At 42.6% G+C, this 10,366-nt stretch overlaps 1 pseudogene; it reads right to left on the bottom strand.

Moving 5' to 3' along the window:
- Positions 1-9,441: 9,441 nt before the first annotated feature.
- LOC139362574 (translation machinery-associated protein 7-like) lies at positions 9,442-9,635 on the bottom strand (annotated as a pseudogene).
- Positions 9,636-10,366: the final 731 nt, after the last annotated feature.

Raw genomic sequence — 10,366 nt, 5'->3', positions numbered from 1 at the left:
TCTCCTGACCTCCTGATCAGCCCGCCTCGGCCTCCCAAAGTGCTGGGATTACAGGCGTGAGCCACCGCGCCCGGCTAATGGCTCAATTTAAATATGAATAGACAGTTCTCCAAAGAAAACATACAAATGGCCAACAGGTACATGAAAAGAAGATAAATATCCTTAGCCATCAAGATGCCAGTTTACCACCCACTAGGAGGGCTAGAATTTTTAAGATGGACATTAACAAGTGTTGGCCAGGATGTAGAGAAACTGGACCTTTCTTTTCTTTTCTTTTCTTTTTTCAGGAAAAATTGTGTGTATTTATGCTCAAGTTTGATGAAAAATGGATAATTCTGCAGAAGAATTACAACTGGAAGAAAAAAGGCTATTATATCTAATGGTAATAAACGAGGGAACTTAGCAAGTCCTGTTTGTTCAGATTCTTCTTGGTGTCCCTGTGTGATATTCCTTCCCTGCCTCAGCCTCAGGGAGAATTGCTTGAACCTGGGAGGCAGAGGTTGCAGTGAGCTGAGATCGCACCACTGCACTCTAGCCTGGGCAACAGAGTGAGACTCCATCTCAGAAAAAAAAAAAAAAAGAATGAATTATATAGTATACAAATCATATCTCAATGAGACGGGGGGAGCCAGTCATCAAAACTCATTGGATAGTATACTTGTGATCTCAGTATTCCACAATATGTAAAATACACTTCAAAAACTAATGCCACGTGGCCGGGCATGGTGGCTTACGCCTGTAATCCCAGCACTTTGGGAGGCCAAGGCAGGCAGATCACCTGAGGTCAGGAGTTCGAGACCAGCCTGGCCAACATGGTGAAACCCTGTCTCTACTAAAAATATAAAAATTAACTAGGCATGGTGGTGGGCACCTGTTATCCCAGCTACTTGGGAGGCTGATGCAGAAGAACTGCTTGAACCCAGGAGACCAAGATTGCAGTGAGCCAACACAGTGCCATTGCACTCCAGCCTGGGTGACAGAGTGAGACCTGATCTCCAAAAAAATAAATAAATAATGCCACCTGCATAGCGTGGTAAATATAGCTAATAATAGTGTATTGTGCACTGCAAACTTGCTGAGAAGTGTAAATTTCAAATGTTCTCACCACAAAAGTTATTTGAGGTAATAAATATGTAAATTAGATTAATTTTCCACATTGTATTCCTGAAAATGCAATGTTGTTTTGTACCCCATAAATACACACAACTATTGTTTGTCAATTTACAATAAAAATAAACTTTAAAAATAATTCTGCCATTCAAAATGAGTGGGTGTGGTTGGGTACAGTGGCTCACACCTGTAACCCTGAAATTTTGGGAGGCCAAGGTGGGCAGATCACTTGAACTCAGGAGTTTGAGGCCAGCCTGGGCAAAAAAGTGAGACTCCCTGTCTCTACAAAAACTGTAAAAAATTAGCCAGGCATGGTGGAGAGCATTTGTGTTCCCAGCTACATGGGAGGCTGAGGTGGGAGGATCACTTGAGCCGAGGAGGCAGAGGTTACAGTGAGCTGAGCTTGTGCCACTGCACTCCAACCTGTGTGACAGAGTGAGACTCTGGCTCAAAAAAAGAGAAAAACAAAAGGGGTGGGTGGACACATGTGTATAAACTATACACACGTAACTGTAGAGATACTTGTATGTATATAGCCTATACCTAGAAGCATACCCACAAAACTATCAAGACTATGCACCTGTGATATATGAAACTAAGATTGAAAGAAGGGAGGAACAGGCATACAGGGGAAATTTCCTTTTTCTTTGTACCCTTAATTTCTTTCAACAGTGTTGTCTTTCACAATTTATAATCTTTTTTTTTTTTTTTTTGAGACAGGATCTCGCTGTCACCAGGCTGGAGTGCAGTGGTACGATCCCAGCTCACTGCAACCTCCACCTCCTGGGTTCAAGTGATTCTCATGCCTCGCCTCCCGAGTAGCTGGGATTACAGGTGTGCGCCACCACAACCAGCTAATTTTTTTATTTTTAGTGAGACAGGGTTTCACCATGTTGGCCAGGATGGTTTCAATCTCCTGACCTCATGATCTGCCCACCTTGGCCTACCAAAGTTCTGGGATTACAGGCATGAGCCATTGCGCTGGCCAATTTATAACTATTTTTATTTTTATTTATTTATTTTTGAGACGGAGTCTCACTCTGTCGCACCCATTCTGGAGTGCAGTGGTGTGATCTCGGCTCACTGCAACCTCTGCCTCCTGGATTCAAGCGATTCTCCTGCCTCAGCCTCCTGAGTAGCTGGGATTACAGGTGCCTGCCACCATGTCCAGCTAATTTTTTGCATTTTCAGTAGAGATGGGGGTTTCACCATGTTGGTCCGGCTGGTCTCGAACTCCTAACCTCAGGTCATCCACCCATCTTGGCCTCCCAAAGTGCTGGTATTACAGGTGTAAGCCACCGCACCAAGCCCTATAACTATTTTAAAATAAATTCATTGAATTTCCTTTTACTTAATTATTTATTTGCTTTTTAAGAGACAGGGTCTAGCTCTCTCACCCAAGCTGTAGTGAACTGGCAAGATCATAGCTCATCACAGCCTTAAAATCCTGAGCTCAAGTGATCCTCCCAGCTCAGTCTCCGAAAGTGCTGACATTACACCGTGAGCTTCCAGGCCGAGTCCAGATTTCCTTTTAAATCATTCTGATTAATTTGCATTTTCCTTCATAACAAATTAATTTTGACTACACTTTGACACGTTTATGAAACACACAAGAAAAAAGTGAGAACGGCTGGGTGCAATGGCTCATGCGTGTAAGCCCAAGAGTTTAGGATGCCAAGGTGGGTGAACTGGTTGAGCTCAGGAGTTCGAGACCAGTCTGGGAATCATGACAAAACTGTGTCTCTACAAAATATACCAAAATTAGCCAAGTGGGGTGGCACACGCCTGTAATCCCAGCTACTCGGGAGGCTTAGGCATAAGAACTGCTTGAACCTGGGAGGTGGAGAATGCAGTGAGCACACCTGTAGTCCCAGCTACTCAGGAGGCTGAGGCATGAGAATCGCTTGAACCTAGGAGGTGAAGGTTATGTTGCACTGAGCTGAGATCGTGACACTGCACTCCACCCTGGGTGACAGAGCAAGATTCTTGTCTCAAAAAACAAATAAGTGAGAAGACAAGATGCTTTTTCATTTCAGAATTCAGCAAATCACATTTCTTTTTTTTTTTTTTTGAGACGGAGTCTCGCTCTGTCACCCAGGCTGGAGTACAGTGGCCAGATCTCAGCTCACTGCAAGCTCCGCCTCCCGGGTTCACGCCATTCTCCTGCCTCAGCCTCCCAAGTAGCTGGGACTACAGGCGCCCGCCACCTCGCCCGGCTAGTTTTTTGTACTTTTTAGTAGAGACGGGGTTTCACCATATTAACCAGGATGGTCTCGATCTCCTGACCTCGCGATCCGCCCGTCTCGGCCTCCCAAAGTGCTGGGATTACAGGCTTGAGCCACCGCGCCCGGCCAAGCAAATCACATTTCTTGGGCAGTGAATTTAACTGAGTTTTCTGAAAAGTCAGGACAGAAATAAATTTTTTCCTTTCTCCACCTTTGGAGGAAAACACGGTATTTATACTGTCTTTTATTTCTGACCATGAATACCACATCAATTAATCTTCAGTATTTCCCCATAGAAATTCTATTGAGCAGAAATGAGCTGTTAGACCTCATAATATAATGGTGTCATGTGTGATAATGTATAGCATCTTAGAAAACGTGGCCCAACTAAATCAGCATGGTCAGCATGGTCCTAGGTTGTTTTAGTGAAATGATCAAATATCAGAGGCTTTAAATAAACCCTGGACAGGTGGATTAAATTTCTGATGAAATGTTCCAACCTTCAGTTCAGCTATTTTACACTAGCCATTAAATGAGAGCATAAACCAGATTTCATGGGTGGAGGGACAAAATTAACATTTTGAAATAGCTTCTATTTATCTTAATCAGCAAATAACCTTCAAATAAGGTTCACCAAAATACTTCAACCCAGTAATGTTTTGTGATTGCTTCCCCATTGCTCTATTATACCACTACTTTTTTTTTCTTGTTGTTTTTGCAATGAGCCAATGATTAAGGCATTCTTTTATCTTTCATTACCTGATACCACCTGGGGTGGATGCAGCAGATCAATTTAATCTCTGAATTTACTCAACTACAGTATTTTTTCCAAACTGCTAATCTCCTCCAGTTAGGAGCTTTGGACAGTCTCCAACAAAGACTCCAACAGTTAAACAAAGATTGGATAACCTACCTGAAACTTACTGAAATTTAGCATCAGTTACCCAAATCAACTGACCTTCAAATCAAAACATTTTATTACAAAATGGAACAAGTAGTCTATGCAATCATCATCAAAAAGAAAAACAACTTTTCTGTAGGTTTGGGTTCTTTTAAGTGTAAAATGTTGGAGAAAAACTAATCAAATTAAAATAAATGTATTAAATATGTATCTTGATTTGCCATAGCAATTAATTACAGAGAATATCAAGGCTGGCCCAATAATTTGAGAAAGTAGTTTTTCCTTTATACCAATATGTCGTTACACAAATGTTGTAGTTCTGACTTAACTGACTAAAGTTAAGCTAAATGTGTATGAATTCAATTATTCAGTAAATAGATAAATGTATTGAGTTGTAAACACAAGATATTCTGTTAGACACTATGGAGAACAAAAAGGTGAATACTACTCTACCCTTAAATGATTTGAAACGAATAATAAAAGCAGCCGGGAGCGGTGGGTCATGCCTGTAATTCTGGTCTGAAGTGGGCAGATCAGTTGAGATCAAGAGTTTGGGACCAGCCTGGGCAACATGACGTAACCCTGTCTCTATGAAAAATACAAAAATTAGCCAGGCATGGTGGTGTGCACCTGTAGTCCCAACTACCTGGGGGACTGAGGTGGGAGGATCGTTTGAGCCTGGGAGGTGAGGCTGCAGTGAGCCGAGATCACGCCACTATACTCCAGCCTGGGTGACAAAGTCAGACTCTGTCTCATAAACAAAACAAAAACAAAAAAGACACACACATGGAATAATAAATGCAACTAAAAACCTAACCAAATTAACAGGCTATAAAGGACTTTATTTTTTAGTTTTGAGACAGGATCTCACCATGTTGCCCAGGCTGGTCTCAAACTCCGGAGATCAGTGGATTCTCCAACCTTAGCCTCCCAAACTGCTGGGATTATAGGTGTGAGCCACTGCATCTAGTCAGTTTTTAATTTTATTTTATTATTATTTTTGAGACAGGATCTTTTCTCTGTCAAGCAGGCTGCAGTGCACTGGTATAATCATTACTCAATGCAGCTTTGTACTCCAGGACTCAATCCATTCTCCCACCTCAGCCTCCTCAGTAGCTAGGACTACAGGCACACGCCACCACACTTGACTAAGCTTTGTATTTTTTTGTAGAGATGAGGTTTCACCATGTTTCCCAGGCTGGTGGATTTATAGTGATAACAAAAACAATAACAACTATAGCTGCCATTTGTTGAACATCCACTATATGTGACATAAATTCAATTATAAATTGTGTAATGTATCATACAAACTTTGGGTTATTGTTCCCATTTTACAAATTATGAAAATAAATCTCAGAGAGTTCAACTAAATTTCCCGAGGTCACAGTGAGTAAATGGAAGAAGCAGAGTTTAAACTAGGACTGTGTGACATTAAAGGTCATGCTCCTTCCATTGGTGATGCTAACACCACAAGGAGAAACAGTTAACATTTTTAAATGAAGGCAAGGCGCAGTGGCTCATGCCTGTAATCCTAGCACTTTGGGAGGCTGAGGCAGGTGGATCACCTGAGGTCAAGAGTTCTGGACCAGCCTGACCGACAGGAATAAACCCTGTCTCTACTGAAAATATGAAAATCAGCCGGGCATGGTGACACATGCCTGTAATCTCAGCTACTAGGGAGGCTGAGGCAGGAGAATTGCTTGAATTCAGGAGGCAGAGGTTGCAGTGAGCCGAGATCGCGCCATTGCACTCCTGCCTGTGCAACAAATGCGAAACTCTGTCTCAAAAAAAAAAAAAAAAAAAAGAATTAAAATTAAATAAATAAATAAAAATTATCAGGTAAAAAATGTTTTTTCTTTCTAAAATACAAAAAAAAAAAAAAAAAGCCCAGATATTTAAGATGTTTATAACCTAGTAAAACCTTTCTTATGTGTTTTTTACCTAGAAGAAATCATGCTGAAGATACCTAACTTGCAACATCACCATTAAATATATCCAGTTTCAAATATGTTCATCCCTGTCTACCTTTTTTTTTTTTTTGAGACAGAGTTTCACTCTTGTTTCCCAGGCTGGAGTCCAATGGTGGGATCTCGGCTCACCACAACCTCCGCCTTCCAGGTTCAAGTGATTCTTCTGCCTCAGCCTCCGGAGTAGTTGGAATTACAGTCATGCCCCACCACGCCCAGCTAATTTTTTGTATTTTTAGTAGAGACAGGGTTTCTCCATGTTGGTCAGGCTGGTCTCGAACTCCTGACCTCAGGTAATTTGCCCACCTCGGCCTCCCAAAGTGCTGGGATTACAGGCGTGAGCCACCGCACCCAGCCGCCCTACCTTTATCTTTGCAACTGAGTTCTACAATTCAAATGAACTATCGACTGTAAAATTATTTTTCATATTGATGATATTCTGGTCTTTATAACAAAATCATTAATTCTAGAAATGATGTACTTTATAAATGAAAGAGGAAAGAGAGAAATTTTGTTATTTTCAAGACTTAAAATCTTATTTAAGGCTGAGAATGGTGGCTCACACCTGTAATCACTCTCAGTACTTTGGGAGGCGGAAGCAGGAGGAATGCTTGAGGCTATGAGTTTGAAACTAGCTTGGGAAACAGAGCAAGGCCCAGTTTCTAAAAAATTTAAAGGTGAGCCGGGCACAGTGGCATGTGCCTGTAGACCTAGCTACTCAGGAGGTTAAGGTAGGAGGATTGCTTAAGCCCAGGAGTTTGAGGCTGCAGTGAGCTTTATCATGCCACTGCATTCCAGCCTGGGCCACAGAGTGAGACCCTGTCTCTAAAAATAAAAAAATAAAAACAAAAAACTCCACACATTTTATTTAAGATATGCTTCATCAAGGCCAGGCATAGTGGCTCACACCTGTAATCCCACCACTTTGGGAGGCTGAGGTGTGTGGATCACATGAGCTCAGGAGTTCAAGACCAGCCTGGCCAACATGGTGAAACCTCGTCTATATCAAAAATACAAAAATTAGCCGGGCGTGGTGATGTGCGCCTGTCGTCCCAGCTAGTTGGGAGGCTGAAACAGGAGAATCACTTGAACCTAGGAGGCAGAGGTTGCAGTGAGCCAAAATCACGCCACTGCACTTTAGCCTGGGCAACAAAGTGAGAAAATGAGACTCTGTCTCAAAAACAAAAAAAGAAAAGAAAACAACAACAACAACAAGATATGCCTCATCACAAGTTAATAAAAATAGAAGTGACATTATCAAAAGGAATAGTCTCTTTTGAATATAGTCTTATATTTCTCAATAAGGCTATCAAGTGAAGGCTTTAGCCTTCTTAGTAGCTAGGACTACATAAGTGTACTACTGCACTTGGCTGAAATCCACTTTTTTTGAAAGTTCACTTAGTAAATATATATATATATATATATTTTTGAAACAGAGTCTCATTCTGTCAACTAGGCTACAGTGCAGTGGCACGATCTCAGCTCACTGCAACCTCCGCCCCCCAGGTTCAAGTGACTCTCCTACTTTAGCCTCCCGAGTAGCTGGGATTACAGGCATACGCCACGATGCCTGGCTAATTTGTGTATTTTTAGTAGAGACGGGGTTTCACCATGCTGGCCAGGGTGGTCTCAAACTCCTGACCTCGTGATACGCCCACCTCAGCCTCCCAAAGTGCTGAGATTACAGGCATGAACCACCACACCCAGCCTAGTTCACTTAATATTTTTACAAACATATATTACGCTTTTGCTTGTAATTATAATCACTATTTAAAAATTACTAGCAAGGGCTGGGTGCGGTGGCTCACGCCTCAGCACTTTAGGAGGCGGAGGCAGGCAGATAACAAGGTCAGTAGTTCGAGACCAGCCTGGCCAACATGGTGAAATCCTGTCTGTACTAAAAATACAGAAATTAGCTGGGCATGATGGTGGGTACCTGTAATCTCTGCTACTCGGGAGACTGAGACAGGAGAATCATTTGAATCCGGGAGGCAGAAGTTGCAGTGAGCCGAGATTGCACCATTGCACTCCAGCCTGGGAGACAGGGTGAGACTCTGTCTCAAAACAAACAAACAAACAAAAAAACCAACCAGCCAAACAAACATTACTAGTCAGGCAAGGAGCTCATGCCTGTAGTGCCAGTACTTTGGGTTTGCTTGAGCCCAGGAGTTTGACACTAGCCTGGGTAACTTGGCGAAACCTCATCTCTACCAAAAATATAAAAATTAGGCAGGTCTGGTGGTGCACACCTGTGGTCCCAGCTATTTGGGGGGGCTGAGGTAAAAGATCAATTGATCCAGGAGGTCAAGGCTGTAGTGAGCCATGATCACACCACTACACTCCAGCCTGGGCGACCAAGCAAGACCTTGTCTCAAAGAAAAAAAAAAAAGTAAAAACAAAACACAGTATGCCAAGCTGCTCTAAACATTTATTTATTTATTTATTTATTTTTTTTTTTTTTTTTTTTTTGAGACAGAGTTTTGCTCTGTTGCACAGGCTGAAGTGCAGTGGCGCAATCTTGGCTCACTGCAACATCTGTCTCCCGGGTTCAAGCAATTCTCCTGCCTCAGCCTCCCGAGCAGCTGGGACTACAGGCATGCACCACCATGCCCAGCTAATTTTTGTATTTTTAGTAGAGATGGGGTTTCTCCATGTTGGTCAGGATGGTCTTAATCTCTTGACCTCATGATCCACCCGCCTTAGCCTCGCAAAGTGCTGGGATTACAGGCATAAACCACTGCACTTGGCCCAACATATTTTTTACTTTGGGTTTTTTCATTTTTTGAGAAGAAGTCGCCCAGGCTGGAGTGCAGTGGGCATCTTGGCTCACTGCAACCTCTGCCCCCTGGGTTCAAGCAATTCTCCCACCTCAGCCTCCTGAGTAGCTGGGACTACAGGTGACCACCACCACGCCCAGCTAAGTTTTGTATCTTTTTTTTTTTTTTTGAGTACAGATGGGGTTTCGCCTTGTTGGCCAGGCTGGTTGAACTCCTGACCTCAAGTGATCCACTGCCTCAGCGCCCCAAAGTACTGAGATTACAGGCATGAGCCACCGCGCCTGGCATTCATTCATTCATTCATTCATTCATTTTACAAAAGTTTATTCTTAAATGTACAACAGCTCCAAGACAACACTGAATTCCAGCTATAGGTGGTAAAAGATGTTACGGCAGGGAATACAGGTGTTTCAATATGGATGAAATAAAGGGTCACCATTTCCTCAGGCACAAGGAGCAGCTCACTTTTTGGCAGATTTCTTAATTCCACCTGTGGCCAGGGGCCCTTCCCCACTGCCTTCGCATTTAGCTCCTTGAGTTTCTTCTGCTCCTCTTTTTGTTTCTGCTTGAAAGCCTTATCTTCCTCATCCATCTCCTTGGCCTGCTTCTTAGGCTGTTTCAGGGCCTTCTTCTTGCCACCTTTGCTGCCGGACATAGTGCCTGCCGTCCCTTCCCCACCCATGGCCTTTATGTTTTATAAATATATACAGATGGGGTTTTGTCACATATATTTTATATATATATATATAAAATAACTAAGCTCATAGAATAAGTTTATTGTTTAATATCTGGTTTCCTAGAATTATGAAAATAATCTATAAGCAAATTCATGTGACATCACTAAATTTTACATATAGATGATAAAAACTTCAGAAGGACAGAAAAGGAGTTACTATTTAAAACTGTGGGCCAACACTTGAGGAGGCTAAGGCAGGAGGATTGCTTAGGCCCAGAAGCTCAAGATCACCCTGGGCAACACAGTGAAACCTGGTCTCTGCAAAAAATTTTAAAAATCAGTCAGGCTTGGTGGCACACACTTATCATCCCAGGTACTCAGGAGATTGAGGTGGGAGGATCACATGAGCCCAGTAGGTTTTGGCTGCAGTGAGCAGCAGCTACACTCCAGCCTGGGTGACAGAATGAGACCCTGTCACACAAAAAAATAAACAAACAAATAAATGAAACTACAGGCCAGGAACGGTTGCTCAAGCCTGTAATCCCAACACTTTTGGAGGCCAAGGCAGGAGGATCACCTGAACCCAGGAGGTGGAAACCACCCTGGGCAACATTTTGAGACTCCACCTTTATATTAAAAAACAATTTTTTTAAAATTAAAAAATAATATGGCCAGGCATGGTGGCTCATGCCTGTAATCCCAACACTTTG

This window comes from Macaca nemestrina, chromosome 4 (genome assembly GCF_043159975.1).
Source record: "Macaca nemestrina isolate mMacNem1 chromosome 4, mMacNem.hap1, whole genome shotgun sequence".
Lineage (NCBI taxonomy): Eukaryota > Metazoa > Chordata > Mammalia > Primates > Cercopithecidae > Macaca > Macaca nemestrina.
Note: the sequence above shows the minus strand (reverse complement) of the source record. Positions and strands in the feature narration are given on the sequence as shown.